The sequence below is a fragment of the Hoplias malabaricus genome, chromosome 11 (assembly GCF_029633855.1).
Source record: "Hoplias malabaricus isolate fHopMal1 chromosome 11, fHopMal1.hap1, whole genome shotgun sequence".
NCBI lineage: Eukaryota > Metazoa > Chordata > Actinopteri > Characiformes > Erythrinidae > Hoplias > Hoplias malabaricus.
This window is the reverse complement of record NC_089810.1, coordinates 33,681,708-33,700,572: the sequence shown is the minus strand read 5'-3', so window position 1 is coordinate 33,700,572 and position 18,865 is coordinate 33,681,708. Positions and strand designations below refer to the sequence as shown.

Below are 18,865 nucleotides of genomic sequence, written 5' to 3'. Positions count from 1 at the left end.
CGTTTGTGTTAGACTGTTTAAACAATATGTTTAATTCAGAGTTATATTAACGAGCTATATTGTGTGTTCTTATAAAATCACCCTGCTGTTTTGCACTAATTTCTTTCCCCACCCGTTTACCGCCTAGTTCCACCCTCCTCTTCGCTCGGATTGGTTCCCACAAGGAGCCCGCCGAAAGGAAATTACAGTAACTGTCCAATTGACACCGAGGGCGGGACACGAACAACCAATCAGTACTCTAGGGGGTGTGGCTCGCCGGAATAGGAGTGTTAAGAAAATTCCGTTGACAAATATCGAAGACTGCTGTCACGACCCGTTTCTCCCCTTTTCCAGACTGTATTCATAATGTTTTGGTCAAAGTTCAGTTGGGGTTTTACCAACACAGGAGGAGAAAGGCAAGATCCAGAAAGTTTTATTATCCAAAGGAATTTGTTCCAATTCCCTGTATGACTCTAGGTCTGATTTAAGCTCATTAAAGCAACTATCTGCTCATATTCATACATGATTTCTGACCATGGTCTGTGTGTGTGGTGGCGACTGTCTTTGATATGGCGCAGTGACAGCAACGCAAGTTTTTCTTTTAAGAGATTTAAAATTATTTTTCCATAGTTTTCTTCTGTTAGATTTTTCATGGGCGGGGCTAGGTTTGGCATACTTGACTTGGGGTCTGCCACAGAACCAATCAGAGTTAGAGATGTACAAGTTATTACCAAAATAAAAGTCCCCTAATGACTTAAGTGATTTAGATGTAACTCTAAACACCTTCATCACGTACTTGCAGATCGGTGAAAATGCAATTAGTCTTCGTCACTCTCTCCCCTACATTAATCTGCAGCTTGAAAGCCCCACTTTGTGAGTTGACAAGATTGGTTCTTTAGGTTTATGACATAAGAAGCCTTGGCTCTCTGAATCTGTGTTTGGAATGCTGCGCTTGTCAAATAAGAAATGCTGGAGCAGTGGAGTCCTGCAGGCTTTCTCTGACAAAGTCGGCTTTCCAGCTGATTGTCAACAAATATATAAGGCAGCAAACGGCAGAAGCAAGGAGGGATCTGATGTTATCTAGAAGGGGCAACTACGCTGATATCTCTGCTAAACAAACATTAAAACACACCAAGCTGTACTGTTTAGGATGAGTGTTTGTGTAAAGATAGTGACAGACTACTTTAGGGGATGGGAGAATATTTCAATGTTATATCTATCCTTTTCTGAGTTTTATTTTTATTTATTTATTATTATTTTTTTAACTGTAGAACTAAACCTGCTTTACCAGTAGCAAGGCTGTTCTTGTAAAGGAAGTGGTACACAGGGTTTTGATGAAGAGATAATAGATTTAAGTAAACACACAGGTGAGCAGTTTAGGGTCATAAAGTGTAAAATGTTTCCCTCGCTTAGGTCCTAACTGTCTTGTTTCTTTAAAGCCATTGTGCACTGTGTGTTAATCTCAGTTATGCAACAGAATAAGTTTTAACCCATATTCAACGACTTACGCAGCTCTAACTCTGTACTGAGACTTTTTGTGGTTAAAGGAACACTAGGTAAGATGTGGTATTATAACTTTGGTGTTTCCCCTACAGTTAACGTGTAATTCACTTTTACATCACAGTCCAGAGATCAAAGTGTGTGGGAGGATGTATATTTTCCGCCCCCCCCTCCAGAAGTTACATAGTGCAATTTCTGCAGCTCTGAGCTGGAGAAGCAACAACAGAGACCCTTTTCTTCCTATTACAGCTCAATGGAGCAGCACACTGATTTTGAAGCTGTAATTTTAAGGTAAAAATATTACCTAGTGTTCCTTTAAATCGATGACCTGAGGGGGTCTTCATTGAACCTTCAATGTTCTTGCACACACACCAAACACAAAGCTGAAAATGCCACTATTCCTTTTCTTTCTTCTCTGGCCCCATGCATCTGAGCTCAGTCTGAATTAACCCTGACATTATCTCAGGCTTAAACAGCTCAGCCACTCACTGAGCAAGTAATACATTCCCTGATCCCCCAGCTGTTTTCGTCTGTTCATTATCACATACCACGCTTGTTTCGCTGGTCATGCAAAACAGAAGCTATGGCTTCTCCACCTCCAAAGACAAAGTTTCCCTTCAGGGGTTGCCTCATGATTATTATCAAAGCATAATTACCACAGCAGTAGTTGCTGTGTGTTTTCATCAGCATCCCACCAAGGCTCAGAGCTATGGAAGGAGGGTTCTGTTAGCTGAAAGGGAGAAAGAACTGGTAAATTTCTTACCTTTTGTGTTTTTTGGATGCACCAGTGAAAACCCCTTGTGATTAAATATTATACATTAATAATAAAAATGGCCTATGGCCAGGAACATAATGGTTCAGAATTTAGCACCTTAGTATATCTTCAAAAACACAGGAGTACTTATAAAGCACAGCAAGGCAGGTATGTCTGGATGCATGGAGGACATTTGGGACTAGTGTCAAATGTCCCCCATGGGTATACAACGCACAGCAGTAAAATAATATGGAACAATCCAGTGTTTCTTTTATATACATAAATAAATAAAAATATATATATAATTGCTGCCACTGCTGCTTCAGAAGTCTTTTCAGTTATTCATTCATTGTCTGTAATCACTTATCCAGTTCAGGGTCACAGTGGGTCCGGAGCCTACCAGGAACACACCCTGGATGGGGCACTTGTCCATCAAAGGAAGACACACTCAAATATTTATTCACACACACACAACTAAGGACAATTTTGAGTAGCCAATCCACCATGTTTTTGGACCGTGGGAGGAAACCGGAGCACCCGGAGGAAACCCACGTGCACACAGGGAAAGCACACTCCAAACTCCACGCAGACACTCACCCGAAGCAGGACTCAAACCCACAACCCCAGGAACCTGGAGCTGTGTGACAGTGACACTACCTGTTGCACCACTGTCCCACCCATTGCGGCAGAATTTTTAAAAATGTAATGAAATCAGTTACGAACCTCTGCAGAGGGCTTTTTACTTAAGACAATCGATACATAACAAACTGCAAGTTTGTGACGAGGAAGTAACTGATACTAAGCATGATAAGTGACGCTGAATGCTGTATTTAATTTAATTTAAATTAAATGACCTTGAATCTTGCCTTGATTGGGTCTCCTTGTATTTACATGTTTACCTCCTGAGGAGGGGAGTGTGGGACTGCCGCAGCTGCTGAAAAAAATCGTAATTCTTAAAGGAAACACGGTAATCCATATTCACACAAGTCCAATAACAAACAGTGTAGTATCGATCACCACATGGCGTCACAGAGTTTTCCAAGTTCATTGAACTGTCCTTTTTTCCCCATTGGACCTGCAAAAGAAATCTGGACACAGATTCCTCCACGTAAAGTTCAGACACTTTTTAACTCCATAACCTGGGTCTGGTTCTTGATTTTTTGAACTGGGTCTGGTTCTTTGGAATCTGGCTTCTCTGAAGTCAATAGATAGACAAACTTGACTGATTGATTAATAGATATTTTATTGATCACAAAGGAAATTTGGAAGAAGTAGTGAAAAATACAAACACAGAACAGTTGGAATTCTCAGAATAATTTGAGAACATGTGCAGGAAAATAGATTGCAACTGCACTCTCCATAGCCCTGGATACAGTATAATTATAGGGAAGAAATATACAGACTTAGTGTAAACTCTAAATGAATGCACTAACTTATTTCTGCACAAAAATGCGTAGAATACAAATGCTATGCAAAACTGTGCTGTAGGAATATATACAAATAAAAATATGTAAATATAATTGTCTAGTTTTTCCCTTTTTCTTTGAACTCTGCTAATTGTGGCTATGTTGGTGTCCAGTGTTAATCCTCAGGGTTCAATGCAGCAGCAGAGAGTTTGTAATTTGAGAGAGAAGCAGTGCTGGGTTGTTGACTGTAGCACTCATGCTGCTCCCTCGTGAGATGATTTGATGTTGAAAATAAATACATGAATAGTCCATATTTAAGGCAAAAATGTCCCTCTTGCTCTCCGTAAATGTCACCTCTGTCAGGATGAATGTGTGACAGATGTGACAGTGTTGCAGTGTTTCTCCTACACAGCTGATAATGTGCTCAGATAAGCAGTGTCTCTGAGTTTAAATGCCACAGATCAGTGTAAGCTGTGAAGGACCCGTTGGCTGATTATGCTCTTGTTTGGAGAGGCTGGTTCCAAGCCGTGTCTTCACCAGAGTGCGAAATCATTGCCTGATTGCCAGTAATTGCCTCTAAATGTCTCTCTCTCTCTTCTCTCTTTCTCTTCTCTCTTTCTCTCTCTCTCTCTTTCTCTCTCTCTCTCTTTCTCTCTTTCTCTCTCTCCTCTCTCTCTTTTCTCTCTCTCTTCTCTCTCTCTCTTCTCTCTCTCTCTCTCTCTCTCTCTCTCTCTCTCTCTCTCTCTCTCTCTCTCTCTCTCTCTCTCTCTCTCTCTCTCTCTCTCTCTCTCTCTGTGTTTGCCAGAGGAACACCGTGGGTTGATTGTTGAAAAATATCTGTTTGCTTTCACTGATGACTTTGGTTAAGAATTATTTGAATGACCAACGTAATGTTGACATCAAAATCAGGAGTGGAATCTGCTGGACTTTGTATTTTATTTTCGATCTCGTTCACCAAGGACCGCTGCCTTGCGCTGTGGTGAAACGTAATGTTTCAACAGTATCTATTTCAGTTGTTTCTAAACGTAGAGATGCAATTTCCAGATTGCAAAAGCAGCACAGTGCACGGATATTTAATGAACGAGAAACACCAGGATCCATCCCATTTTGATTGTTTATCATTGGTCTGTGAAATTGTCTACAGTTCTGAATGTGAGTGACTGAGGGACAGGTTTTTAATTTGATTAGTCCCCAAATATCTGCATATATTATTATTTTGGGGTTTATTTCACATAGTTATTTAAATCTAGACATGTCCCTTTTCTGAATTATGAAAGGTTTCAGAGTCCGTAGTGTTCAGACAAGGTCCAGTGTGACATTATTGATGTGATTGTTGATTCACTTCTGCCTTCCTGTTTTCCATAATAATGGAGTCATTCAGTAAGGTCCTTGGTTTTTTCAGTGGTGGTGATATGACTGAACCCAGCTGGAGTCAAATTTCCAGTTTAAATAATAACTATTGTGAGCTTCAGTAAAATAGTTTCATACTAGGATTAGTACAGGTATAGTAATCATCAAAGTACATTATAAAATAATAATACTATTTCCAGGAAATGTGAAAGTGTGGCACATTTTTAAAAATCTTTAAATTAAACATGTCCTGGTTCTTAATGAAACATCTGACCCGCTTTGGTCAGAACTCCACAAGCCCCTGTTCAGAATGGCCACTTTCAGCGCCTGGTACTTTAAATGCTAATGAGCCACTCGCTGTTCTCCCCGACCCCGAGGGCACAGCAGTGAGGAGTGAGGTAAACAAGCTGTTTTTAAGCTATTTTCGCTCAGTTCTCTTTCTCCTCAATTTAGTTTTCTCAGTTTTACTTAGTGCTCTTTATTTCTCCGCACTTGTTGTTTCTTTTTCTGCTGTGTTTAACCTCGTCTTTTCGCGCTCACGTAAACACAGATCCAGTGCTGTGATTGGACAGAGTCAGAGGAGGTGGTGGGGTAAATCTAAAATCTGTGTCAACTTTAAAATCACCTGATTGTAGCCTCATTTGGTTTTGCATTACTTAACAAAAACCTAGGCGTTTTTTAGAATTTAATTTATACTAAACATAGTAGCTTCACTTTCCTGTTTCGTTCATATGTTAACACTGTTAACATACCTCCCACTTTTTCACAAGAGAGATATGAAGTTTATTAATTACATGGAGCTTGCTCCCCAGATTTAAGAGCTGTGAGACTGCTCTTATTGTGTGTACAGAGCTTAGGAGGCAAGCGTGGGTGGAGGATTGGGGCGGAGGTGGGGGTGTTGGGGAGGGGGATATTTCTCTCTGCAGTCTCCAGTTTAATTTCCTCCAGCGCTGTTGTGTCAGCATGGCACTGCTGTGCCTCAACATGAGCAGATGTCCTCCCCTGGATTTCTCAGACTAGATTACACACCCAGGTAGAGTGTACTCTTGACCAACCGCCCTTCTACCTTTGGTTGTTAATAACAGGTTGAGCCAGGATGTGTCCAGCATTCTCCAGTTCATTGTTTCTTTGTGTGAGCATGTAGCACATTGTGTTTTAATTTGCAGCCTGTCAGAGCTTTTTTTTTAAAGCCCCAGATTCACACCGCATAGTGGTGGTGTGTAAAAGGATTTCCCTGCAAAGCTGGCAAACCCAACATATGAACTACTTGAAGTCAGACCCAGGACCAGAGCAAGATCATTATGTAATCTTACATCTGGCATTGTTACTACTGCTATACACTCGGCTCCTTTTGTACTTGTTTTTTGTTCGAATGTAAGAGGGCTCACAAATATTGGTTTATTTTCTTACCCAAAAATACCATGACTAATGATTTTTATTAATGTTGTCCCTGTAAATTAAATAAGGTCAAGGTCAATAAAGGAACACTAGGTAGTATATTTATTACTAGGTGTAGTGTATATAAAATTACAGCTTCAAAACCATTGTTGCTATTTCATGCTCAGCACTGCAGAAACTGCACTATGTGACTCTTGGAGGGTAGGACCTATTGCCTGGCATAGGGGCTGCTCTCTGTTTCTCTATACACTGTTGGAGTCCTGCTGCTTCCTGTTTATACTAACAGTGATTTGGGAGGAATGTGGGATGTGTGACCTGTTTCCTGAAACACAGTTTACACGTTGCCACATAAGAATGTGAATAATGGTGCTTTTCCACTGCAGGGTCCCTACTCTACTCTTCTAGACTCTATTAAATCTTTATTTTGTCCCTGCTCTGCATGGTTCCAATCAAAATAAGTAGGTACTAATCCTCGCAGAGCACTGATTGTCCAGAGAGAGAGTCGTCAAGCTATACCACGCAAAACAGACATCCAGCACAAACTTGCCATCACATTTGTTTTTAGTCGAATCTCAACGGCAGCTCGTAACATTACAGTCGTTTGAAGAGGTTTAAATGCTCCTTGGATTGGTGGCTGGTGAAACAATCCAGTCAGAGCTGGACGCTGCAACAAGGAAATAACAAGCTCTACTGATCGGTCTGAACTGATGATGGAGCTGTGTTCAGTCAACAACAACAATAACAATAACAACACACGAATGTACGATGACCAAACAATATTAATGGTACCACCACCATTGTTCTTTCTAAAGTCCGCTGTTCCTGTTAGACACGGGTGTTGAAATGACCACAGATACATTTCAGGAGGGAGCTGTGGTAGTGGAAAACCAACCAGGGACCAATCAGAGTAGAGTCCTTCAGAGTAGGTACCATAATGTGGGGGGGAAATGCTGTAAGTGATTGAATGCACTGTGTCTGTAGCCTGTTTTGTGACTAGAAAGTAGTTTATGACTTTATTTTTAAGAGAGTGGAGCATCCTTGGCTTCAGCCGAGCGTTTACTCTGGACTGATGAAGTGGTAAAGCTGTGTTCTAAGGGAGGAAGAGCATATTAAACGCAAGCCAGTTCCATTCAGGCGGCCAAATGATTTTAAAGAAGTGCTGTTTGTTCTTCGATCGGTCCGACACACTCTTCTTCACTTCAGAGGGACATCGCAAGAAGCCCTTGGTCTTTGCTTTCCTTTTCTAGCTTCAGCTTGATGTTCACAGAGCATGGGTCGAAGCTTAATCTGGCGTGCTTGAGCTGTTTATGTTACTATTTTCAGCCATCCTTTTACATATACACTTATCCCTTCCATGTCCTTGGGGTTAGGAGCAGTGAAGCAGTTTTTTTTATGGAATAAAAAGTGTAACGTATTTTCCATATTCCAAAGTTTACCATATTTTCTTGTAAAATTTGTTATTTTGTCAAAGGGATTTAAGTAATTGTTCAGTTAAAAAATAATCTGATTAAAATCCTGTAGATGAGAGGAGTGTGAAAGAATATCACTCTGAGTGGACTTTTTTTCTTTTTAATTGTAGGATTGCTTTTTTTTAATAACACATAAACAAGGCGGTGGTGTTAATATTGTGGCTGATTTGTTTACAGTGGGGTTACTGTGACCTGTGACTTGGTGGCCATTATCTGGTCTCTCTTCTTCTTCACAAGCTCATCTTAATATTTTGTAATTTGTGTAAATTTTTGCAAATATATGCTAACAAGCTGACCACACGCTGATAACATGATTGAGTCCAAGCTATGTTATGTAATCTGTTCAGGTTTAAAATTTTAATGCGGTGGTCGCAATCTAGGTCATTATTTAACAGGGCATGTACTTTGAGGAAGAAGAAAAATGGACACATGACTATGTTAATTCAGCAGAATATAAATAGATCATAAAGAGGAATGTGCGGAAATTGATTTGTGGCTCACCTACCCGTCCTTTTATTTGACTCCTGCCCTTTAACCAGCTTTCTGAGACACTATGGGTTCTGCAATAGAAAGGCAGTGAGCCTTCAATTTCTTATATTATTCCATTTATAGCATTGCATTACTCCCTCTTTATGTCAATTAGGGGCTGAACCATGGAGGCTTTCTCTAATCTACAGTGAAGCAGAAGCAAGAACACCTGCCAGGTTTAGGTATTGGTAGTGAATACGTATTTGACCAGTAGAGGAAGAGGAAGAATATGTCCTGTTTAATGATAAATCTGAGCAATTTTTTGTTTGTTGATATTTTTCATATTCAAAATGTCCCCCATTTCATCCACTCGTCTTTTGCGACAATCTCAAGGCTTTTGTAATTGTAAGGTGTTCTTGCCACGGCTCTGGTCGTTAGTTTCTTGATGGGATTCAGGTTTGGACTCTGACAGGGCCACACCAAACTGCAGGGAGGATCTTCCTGAGGTTTAGACACAGGGACATTCAGTTAATGCTGTTTTATTAAATACTGTTTTCCTTGGGCAGAGGAGACAAAATAATTTAATAGTTTGGACAGTCATGTGGATTCATGGTATAGTGCATGGGAAGTTTTGGGAGCTATGTTTGTGTGTCTGACATACTGCTTTAAGCTTGTTTTATTAAAAATACGGAAATATTAGTCTATGACGTTGGGATGTTACTGTTACATGGTTCCAGTTTTAAGTGTTCTTCCATGAAGTGGTCATAACTATGATCAAGTCCATTATTCCACTCATTTCCACTCATTGAGGCACTCATTTAAGAAGAAGAGGCTTAATATTCAGATTCCAGTCGACTCTGTGCTGTTTAACTGATGTCAGTGCTTTCTGTGGATGGAGAGAGCAGCAGGGGTGTGTGCTGAGTGCCGTTTTCATCTCGAGAGAATTGCTGTCTTTGAGCATATTAGTGTTCCCCCAGGAAGCCTTCGCTTCTGTCAATATAATTTCATTAAACAGATCATATTCTTGGTGGGAGGCAGAGTTTCTAGGGTGTTTTAGCCTTTTCCCAGAGAGGCTGGAAAGTCCTTTTTAATTTATTCATTCTGCTTCTTGAAGTTTTGGCCTTGTGTGATATTAAGGGAGATTAATGTGATGATTATGCTGGTTATTATAACAACTGCCTTTAAATATACAGTCAACACAAATCAGCTGTGAAATGGACTGTTTATAGTACATTTTTCAAGCACGATAGTTTAGACTTGAGTAAACCTAGTCTATAAACACTGGGGTTGCTCGGTTAGTGGCCTCGGGCTGTAAAAAACAACAGCTGCTCATGAAAAGTAAAACAGTGGCATAAAGCTCGACAAATTATTGCTGACAACTCTGGAATCACCGTCACAGAAACAAAGCAGGCTGTCCATTCAATTAAATCCATTATGTTGGGGTGTGTATCAGTGGGTTTCTAGCTGTGTGAATGTGTCAAAGAGTGAGTACAGCGTAGTGTTTTTACTATGTTCCCAAACCTTTTGGATTTATCTCTTCAGGTGGAATATGGATGGTCACCTGCCTTCTACAGAGTATTTACTCAATAGTCAGTCACACAACTCAAACTGTGTCATTTACTCAACAGTTTTATCATTTCTGTCAACACTTTTAGTCCTCATTTAGATGTTAAAATTGAAGAAATATAAATATGGATCCCTGACCCATTTATCTGTCTCACATTTATAAACAGAGCTCTCTTCATCTGTGTCAGTCAGTAAAGGAGCTTCCAAATCGCGTCATACTTTCTACATGGTGCACATCACCACTCATAAAAAGTAATAATACCACACAGTAATTAGACACAAATATGACAGGAAAACATGAACCTTATAGCTGACTAAAATAATTTTTGACGTACACTCTCAGAAAAAAAGGTACGGTAGAGGTACAATGTTGGCCACTAAAGGTACAAACTGTGTAAATGTACCTTTAAAGGTACAACAGTGTTTAAAATAGAGGTGGGCGATTATGGCCCTAAAATAATATCACAATATTTCAGGGTGTTTTGGTGATAATATATATATATTCTTGGCGACATGAATAAAACACTGAAAAATACTTGTGTTAATGTCAAGAACTCACTAACACAATAAAATAAATGTTATATTTAATAACATTTATTAACATTTATATAAAGTTTAAATAAAGTGCAGAAAATGTAGTGTGTGCGTATAAACAGAAAAAGGAAAGAATTACACAAAAAGTAACCTTAAAGCTTCACAGTGAATAACAAAACAAACACAGAATAGTTGTTGTGCGGAGTCATTATGTAAACAAGTCAGAATATCATGATTATCACGATATTGATTTTTTTTTAATCATTTAATAAATGACGATATTATCGTGAACGATACGATTATGGCACAGCCCTAGTTTAAAATTCCAGCTTTGTTCCTTAAATGTACATTACATTCTATTCTCTGGAAGATGAGGTAAATGTTTGTAATCTTTCATTTTAGAACTATGTCAAATCTAAAAACATAATAAAAGTGCTGGAGATGAAACGGGGCGTATGAAATGAACACAATTTTAAAATCTACAGTGATAATAAAATAAGGTACGTTTGTGTTCCCTAATTAAAAGTACAAATATATACCCTTGATGGTACCACCACAGAGACAGCAAAAGGCACCACAAGTGACACATTTTTGGACAGTGTACAATATACTGTGTGTGCACAAACCATTATTTTATAACCAATTGTGGCCTACAGAGTGTGCAGGATGATATTTGGGGTTTGGCTTCGCTGTAGCATGGAAACCACTTTCACTGATCACTCACACTTTCAGACAAGCAGAAGTACGTTATTAAACTTCAAGACAAACCAGAGGAATAATGTAGGCAGACAGTCGTGATAAAACATCCTGCAAAAGTCTATTCCACTCTCAGTGCACAGGGACAGCGGGATCAGATTATTTACCCTGTAAACGGGGGAACGACTGAGACAAAAGAATATGTGGCTTGTGTCTGTGGTCCCTTACACACTAAAACAACACAGTAGTGAAATAAGATTATTAAGGATTATTGGAGCATGTATATGATCTATGTATGAATAACTCATTCAGACTTGCTAACAGTTTTCCATTAGATCCTATGATGGAAATGCTAATGTGGCTAACCGATCTTTACAGTTTTTTTTTTCTTCTCATTACGTGACACAGTGGGATACATTAACCCCCTGGTGCAAAACAGTGGTGAGTTTTTGTGCTTCTAAGTGTTGTGAGACTCTCTCCAGCACAGGGAGAGGAGCTGTGTATGAGAAAAATGTGTCCTTGTAATGTTTTCCTTCGTTTACATTAATGCTGCAACCTGAAACGAGACAATCACTCCCCAATATGGCACCCATGGCAAAAACATCACATGACTACAAACCACGGATACAGGAGGCAAGGGTAAAGTTTCCTGCCTGGTTAACCACACTGCACTACACCAAGAAGAGTCCTTGGGCGAGGCCCTTTATGCTGCGTTCTGCTCCGTCTGTATCGTGGTCGGAACTGTACATAGCTCCAGATAAGAGCATCTGCCAAATGTCGTAAATGAATACAATAATATGAAGAGAGAGAGAATAAAACACACACAGACTCCTAAGTCCCCTGCTGCACACCCCAATCACTCAGCTGTCTCTATTTCTGGATGCTCTCTATGCAGATGAGTTGGTGTCAACCAGTCACACACAGCCACACCTATACCCACATTCAAAATCAAAGGAATGGCATAGATCTGCTCTGGGAACTCAGGGACTGGTATCTGCTGAGTGGGAATGTTACTCATGTACAGGAATACATGCTTTAAGGAGAGATCCCAGAATGCTCAAGTCTGTAGATCTTGTACACGTGATCTAACAGCAGTTGTCACTCCACTGAGGACTGGGTATTTCCGTGCTGTGACATAATGTCATCCCAGAGGAGAGTCTGCTGTTTGAATTTGATTACACGCTTGCTCAGATTATGTAAACCCCATATCCTTTTCATCCTAAATACAGAGTTGGATGGTATATACATCAAAAAAGTTGGAGTATTAAATGCATATGGACATTCTACAGAGAAAACTAGGGTTAGATTCCCTGCTTGAGGTCATAGTATAACAGTTAGTAAGATTCCCATTTCCCCCTTTGCCTGTACCACTTAGTCCCCCCACCTCTGTATTGCCTAGGAGTGGGGGTCTCAGTTCTCAGTTGTTAGGATAGAGGGGTAGGGTGAATGGTTAGGGCGACATGGCTCTTCAAACTGAGATTTTTCAGAGTCACTCTCTAAACTGAGAGTTATGATACTGCACAGCGACTAGAGAAACCCACAATTGTCTGTATTTTCACCTTTAAACAGTGATCACCAGGGTATTTTCTTAGTTTGAAATAGTTTCAGTGGAATTTGACCTTTCAGAACAAGCAGAAAACTGTCTACAAGTGCTCCTCTGCTATCACTGCAGACTGACATTTAAGGCTCTTTTCGTACAGGGAGATTTTAACCACTACTCATTGTGACTATGCTCAATGGGCAAGGAGATGCTCAAAAACTAGGGGTAGGGTTAAAAATAAGAAATGGGATTGGCCTTATCTTGGGCAAGACTCCAAATACAATGTTCTCAACTTTTAACGATCATTTTAAAACTTGTCACCAAGATGTTTTTGTCAACACTAGTGACACTAGTACTTTTCTGTTTTTATGCACACACTAAATATTCTGCACTTTTGTTGTGTGGTAGACTTGTATGCTTTGTTAATTATTTAAAACAAAATCAGAATCTTAAGTTACTGTTATTTACAAAATAAGCAAATGTTTACAGATTTGTTGCTTCTGAATGTTTGAAACAGTTATATTTGTCGTAAAAATGTTTTAATAAATAAAATTTAATATGAAAAAAATATATTAAATTTAATGTATATAATGAATGCAAATGTGTTTTCTTGGAATTACTAAAAAATGTTCAGTGTTTTATCGTCTCGCCAAGAATATTGTTAGTGCCATTTTTGGGGCCATATCACCCACCCCTAGACTCCAGGACATTAGTCTTTACCCAACAGCCCAAACTCAGCCCTGAGGGTTGTTTTATTTACCGGCTCTGAAGAATCTGAAGAAACATCTCAGTGGAAAAATATATTCTGACAATGGACATAAATGACCTTATCTCGAGTAAAGAAGAGAGATATTTTTTCAGGGAGGAAAAAAAAAAAAGATATTTGCTCGACTTAACAAAGTCTTATCAAGGTCCTAGAAGAGCCATTCTTCGACCAGACCAAGGGGACAAGTATATGGGCACCCAAGTTGTAGTATTTGTGATATTTTAATATTACTGTTTAATGGCCTAGTACCTTCTGTGATGTTATTTTTACAACCAGTGCAGAAATATAGAAAGTCTCCAACAATAAGGACAAGATGTGCTTCTTTACTTTGGCAGGAAATTATCTCACTTCACAGCATCTCACTGAGGTGTTTGCCACATGACTCAGATTGACAGCCCGGTAGATACGGTATCTCGCCTGCTAATGACTTCCACTGGGACGTGCGGCACGAATAAGACAAACACAGGACCATAGAAATACTAATGTTGAAACATTGGAAAATGATGCCATTGGCTCCCTCAGGGACGAAATACCAGGCTTTGAACAGCTTTCAGCGTGTGGAAACCAAGCCGACATACTGTCCCACGCTGATCTGTAACCGAATCCTGCTCTTTTGAGGCAAAAGAAGTTGGCACACGTGTCAAGCCGTTAGAAGAATAAGAACAAGACGCCAGGTCCTGTAGTTGTGTCTTTGACCTTTATCAGGCAATTAATCCCTCCTCACGAGGAGTGCCCCCTGGCTGACGCACGCCCCACTGCTTTATTGGATACCGTCCGTCAACCATGCGGCTGCTAAGCAACCAAGTGGGAGGACAGCAAGGGACAGGAATGGATGTGGATGGTGCTTGGGGAGCTTTTGAAGACCACATTGAGAAAAGGAGGTGGTGAGTGGTTAGATCATCTCTGCAGTGCACACATTGCATTGGAAAGTCTAGTCTCAGTGAGTTGCATCCACGCTATCCCAGAGGAGGCAGGGTCCTGCACGTGATGTTTCACGCGCTTCTGCTCTTCTATTTAAGTGTGTGACCTAGATATAGCAACACCAGGAACGCAGTCAGCAGGATTTAGGCTGGTCTGGAGGTTTCTCAACGACTCTTATCATTGGCGAACTTGTAATCAGCTACTTTTAAGATCAAGCCATTATAGTGACAAGCTAAAGTCATGTATGTATTAAAGATTCTCTACTAAACCTATTTAAAGGGGACATATTTGCCCTTTTCTCCACAGTGGGACATAGTTCTGGTTCTGAGTCCAAACCCCACAAGCATCACAGCAACATTCACCCACTGTCTAAACAGCCCTGTTCAGAACGGCCATTTTCAGAGCCTGTTCCTTTAAATGACATTGAGCAGGTCCCTGTTTATTTCGACCCTGAGCACACAGCAGTGAGGATCAAGAAGCAGAAGCTCTCGTATTTAGCCGTTTTCACTCAGTTATCTTTCTACTCTGCTCTCATTTTCTTCATTTTTACTCAGTGCTCTGATTTCTCTACGCTTGTTGTCTTTTTTGCTGCGTTCCACTTCGTCTTTGTGCTCTCACATAAATGCCAATCCAGCGCTGTGATTGGACAGTCTCAGACAAGGGGGCGGGACAATTCTAAAGTCTCTTGACTTGATGTCAGAAGCGGAGCAGAATCGGAACGGCTCGTTTTATCTCATGCTTGTCCATATGTGGGCTCCAGATCCACGGATTAGTTTGAACATGCACCAAACAAAGGAATTCTTCCTAAAATTTTTAGACTTAGCACTGCTAGGTTGCTATAGTTTGATGTTGGTCTTTTTATAACCTATGACGTGTTCAAAATATTGAGTTACTTTAAATCACTGCTTCTCTAAAGCTCTTGTTGATGCATACCATGGCTAAGCTTGTTCTGCTACGGTGAGGCTTGTGTTACGCTACATGCATCATACTGAAAACATGGCAAGAACATAGTGTTCTTTTGAGAAACAGGACTGACCTGTTATCGTCCCAGTACAATGCACTGAAAAGGCACTTCATATAGTGCCTCTCCTCCAGACTAAGGCTGCATCACAATTGTGCGGTTGATACTAATTTTAAGTAATGTTTGAGTGTGAAAAGCTGAGGATGCTAAAAATCCATAGTACACACTTAGAACCAGTGGATTTTGAGTACGGTGATGTTGGACACTATTGTCCCACAGTCTAATGGCAAACGTAAATCTGTCCCAAATAGTGCCCTACTCCCTAAATGGTGCACTTCACAGATTATAAAACTAATATTGTTGAATAATAATGTTAGAAAGAGGGACGCGAAGCTTGTATCAAATATTAATAGTTTAATTATCTGATGCACAGTGCCTTATTTTAGTGCAGAACCTGATATTTTATGACCTACACTGTGAACTATGCAGTTTGGAGGGAGATACGAGTTTCAACTTTTGGCGGGGAAGTGCTCGGCGTAGCTTTGTATGCCATGTGTTGTCATAGCAACAGCTCATTTCATCCTGTTAGTAAGAAATTATGTCCTATATTACTATTTTGTTCACATGGCTGCTAAACCCATAATATTAGAGTTAGTACATAGTATATAATCTATAGTATTAATGTGTAGTGCACAATTGGGATGCAGCCTAAGACTTCTATAGTATTTTTTTTTTCTAAAATTAGTAGCTATGTTGTGAGCGAGTGTGAAGAACAAAGTGTGTTTCCTGATGTTGTCCCTGACCCTGTTGTCCCTCGGTCCAAAAACACATAACGTTAGGTGGATTAACTACTCAAAAAATTGTCCATAGGTGTGAGTGAATGTATGAGTGTGTCACACTGTGAAGGACTAGCGCCCCCTCCAGGGTGTGTTCCCGCCTTGCGTCCAGTGATTCCGGGTAGGCTCCAGACCCACCGCGACCCTGAACTGGATAAGCGCTTACAGATAATGAATGAATCCCTAAAATTAGGGATTTGATGATAACCTCAAATAATATTCGACTGTCATGAGGAGAGATGTGGAAAAGGTTAAACCAAAACATTCACACACACAATATCACACTCATGGGAATTTTGATTTTTAGGAAATACATTTTTATCTGCTCAGATAAATAGCTTTATAAATGTCATTATTTCATGTGACTAAAAGGTGGACAGGATCCTGTCACAGTCCGTCACAGTGGTCTGAGCTTTTGTGGATCCTGTCAGTGCCTCCACAGGGAAGATTGTTGACGGAGGCAATATTCTTCCTCCTAGTGTCAGGTATAATGTCACCCAGTCTCTAGAGTCCTCCTGCTTTCCTGCCACTCTCTGAGCAACAGTAGCTTCATTGATCACTCAGTCCCTAGAAAGAGAAGCTGTCTCAGAGGACGCTCACTCACCTCAAGTGCCCTTTTTGGGTTCGGGTTTACAAGGCATGGGAGATGGATATATATCTCACTGCTTCAGCAGAATTCATTGTACCTGTATATGGTTAAATAATTAGGTCATAAGAAAAATGAAGCATAGACAGATGTTGCAGATGTAAGACCACTGTAGTCTGTCATGGTGGTCGCTTTTGAGCCTATTAATGTTTGAACGTCAGATGTTTTGTGCTCTGAGATTTATAATCTGGACATTTTGTGTTTCCTTAAAGACCTACTAAGTATTACATGGTATTTTTGCTCCTCGTCTCTCCCCACAGTTGCAGAATGTAATCACATTTACAGCACTGTCCAGAAATCGAGAGGGATGGGGTGTGAATTTCTACATTCCTCCTAAGGTTACATAGTGCTGTTTATGCAGCGCTGCAACCAGAGTAGCAAAAACAGAGGCTCTATTTTCCTTATTACAGCTCAGTGGAACATCAAACTGTAATTTTAATATAAAAATATGATGGTGTTGCTTTAATGGCTACATCTAAATCTATGCACCATAAAGGAAATTTGACTGTGACACTCCTTAAGCCCCTCCTGCATTGAGTGTATCCAGTGGTTATGTTGCTGTGGTGCTGGAGAGCTGCAGGCCTATTTGGATGCCATTAGGCTGCTTTGTAAAACGCTTTTGTCCCTTAAACCCACTAGCTGTCTGCATCACTCCATAAAGTGTGGAAAAGTGCTGCTGTGGAAGAACATGCTCAGCCCTGCAGTGCCTGGACTCCTCAGCACCACAGAAATGACAGCAGAGGGCTATTTTCCAAAAGTACAATTGTTTTTTTGAATACTTGAGTGTTGTACACCAGTGTAAATCTGCTCTGGCTAGACTACTACACATGGAGCATCACTCTATATAGATTTTCAGCTCATTGGCAGCACAAGCTTGTTTGTTTACTGGAGGCCAGATCCATATCATTCATGAAGGATGAATGCAAGAGTACTTTTTAAATGCTTTGAGGAATAGCATGGGGAAGAAGAGAGAGCTAAAATATCAAAAGCAAACATTACCTAGATTGTTCTGTTCAATTTTCTAAAATCGGGGGCATTTCCTATCCTGCTTACCCAGCTTTAACTTGCTTTAAAGTACACCGCTGTCTAATTTACTTTCCATTACGTTGGTCTTTTATAACAATGTGTAGTCCTTGGTGTCATCTGTTGGCATTTCTTCAAGTTTGATACAAGAGTGATACAAGAGCAGGAGTAGTGTCCTGACCCCACTCTAAACAATGGATAAACCATGACTCTCTCCTGACCCTCTGTCTATCTGGTCCCGTATCCATTTATCTGGGGCTCTGGTGCTGTTCTGGTTAAAACAGAGAGCATCCCTGTGAAGCAACACAGACTTGGTTCTTGGTGCAGATGCTGGAGGGGTTCTCTGGATTGTACCAAGTTTCTAAGAATCCTGAATGGAATCAGTTCATTTGGTCAAAAAAGGGCCAAAAAAGAGCAACCCATCCTTCTCTGTTCGACACCAGAGCAAAACAAAGAGCAGTGTGTTTTGAAGGATCCTTCTGAACTCTGTGTTGGGGCGCTGACTTTTATTATGTACATTAGTATATATCATGGGCACAGTAAGATATTGTGCAGGAGAATTTGCAGTTGAAGCCTTTAGATTACATTCATCTCAGCTGAGAATAGTTAAATGAGGGCATGTATTTTATTTCCCCAAGAAGTCATTTGAAAATAATAGCTTCATCTTCATCAAAAGTTACGTACAGGCAACAAGAATAGAGAAAAATATTCATTGCAATTATTTGTATTAAAGTTCATTGTCAGATAACGTTATTAGTTGTCACTAACATTAACACATGAGTCATTAAGGAAAATCCTAATGTCTTATTTGCACAAATTATCAAAATTATACACTTTTAGTGTCTGAGTCACTGTCAGTCCAGACACCAAATGTTATGCGACAATATGTAATGATAGGATTAGCTAATCATGGCGCTGTTTACCACTGGTAATATTCTAATAGTGATATTAGAGCTGACAGAATGCATTTATTCTGCTCTTCCTTCTCTTTAAGATGGTTTTAAATCTTAAAATCAATTTCATTGTATTTCCATTTAATTGCGTGAGCCAAG

At 40.0% G+C, this 18,865-nt stretch overlaps 1 protein-coding gene across 1 annotated transcript in view; it reads left to right on the top strand.

The window, feature by feature from the left end:
* tp53i11b (tumor protein p53 inducible protein 11b) overlaps positions 1-18,865 on the top strand; it is a 47,550-nt gene that overhangs the window by 616 nt on the left and 28,069 nt on the right. The gene's annotated exons all lie outside the window — the stretch shown is intronic.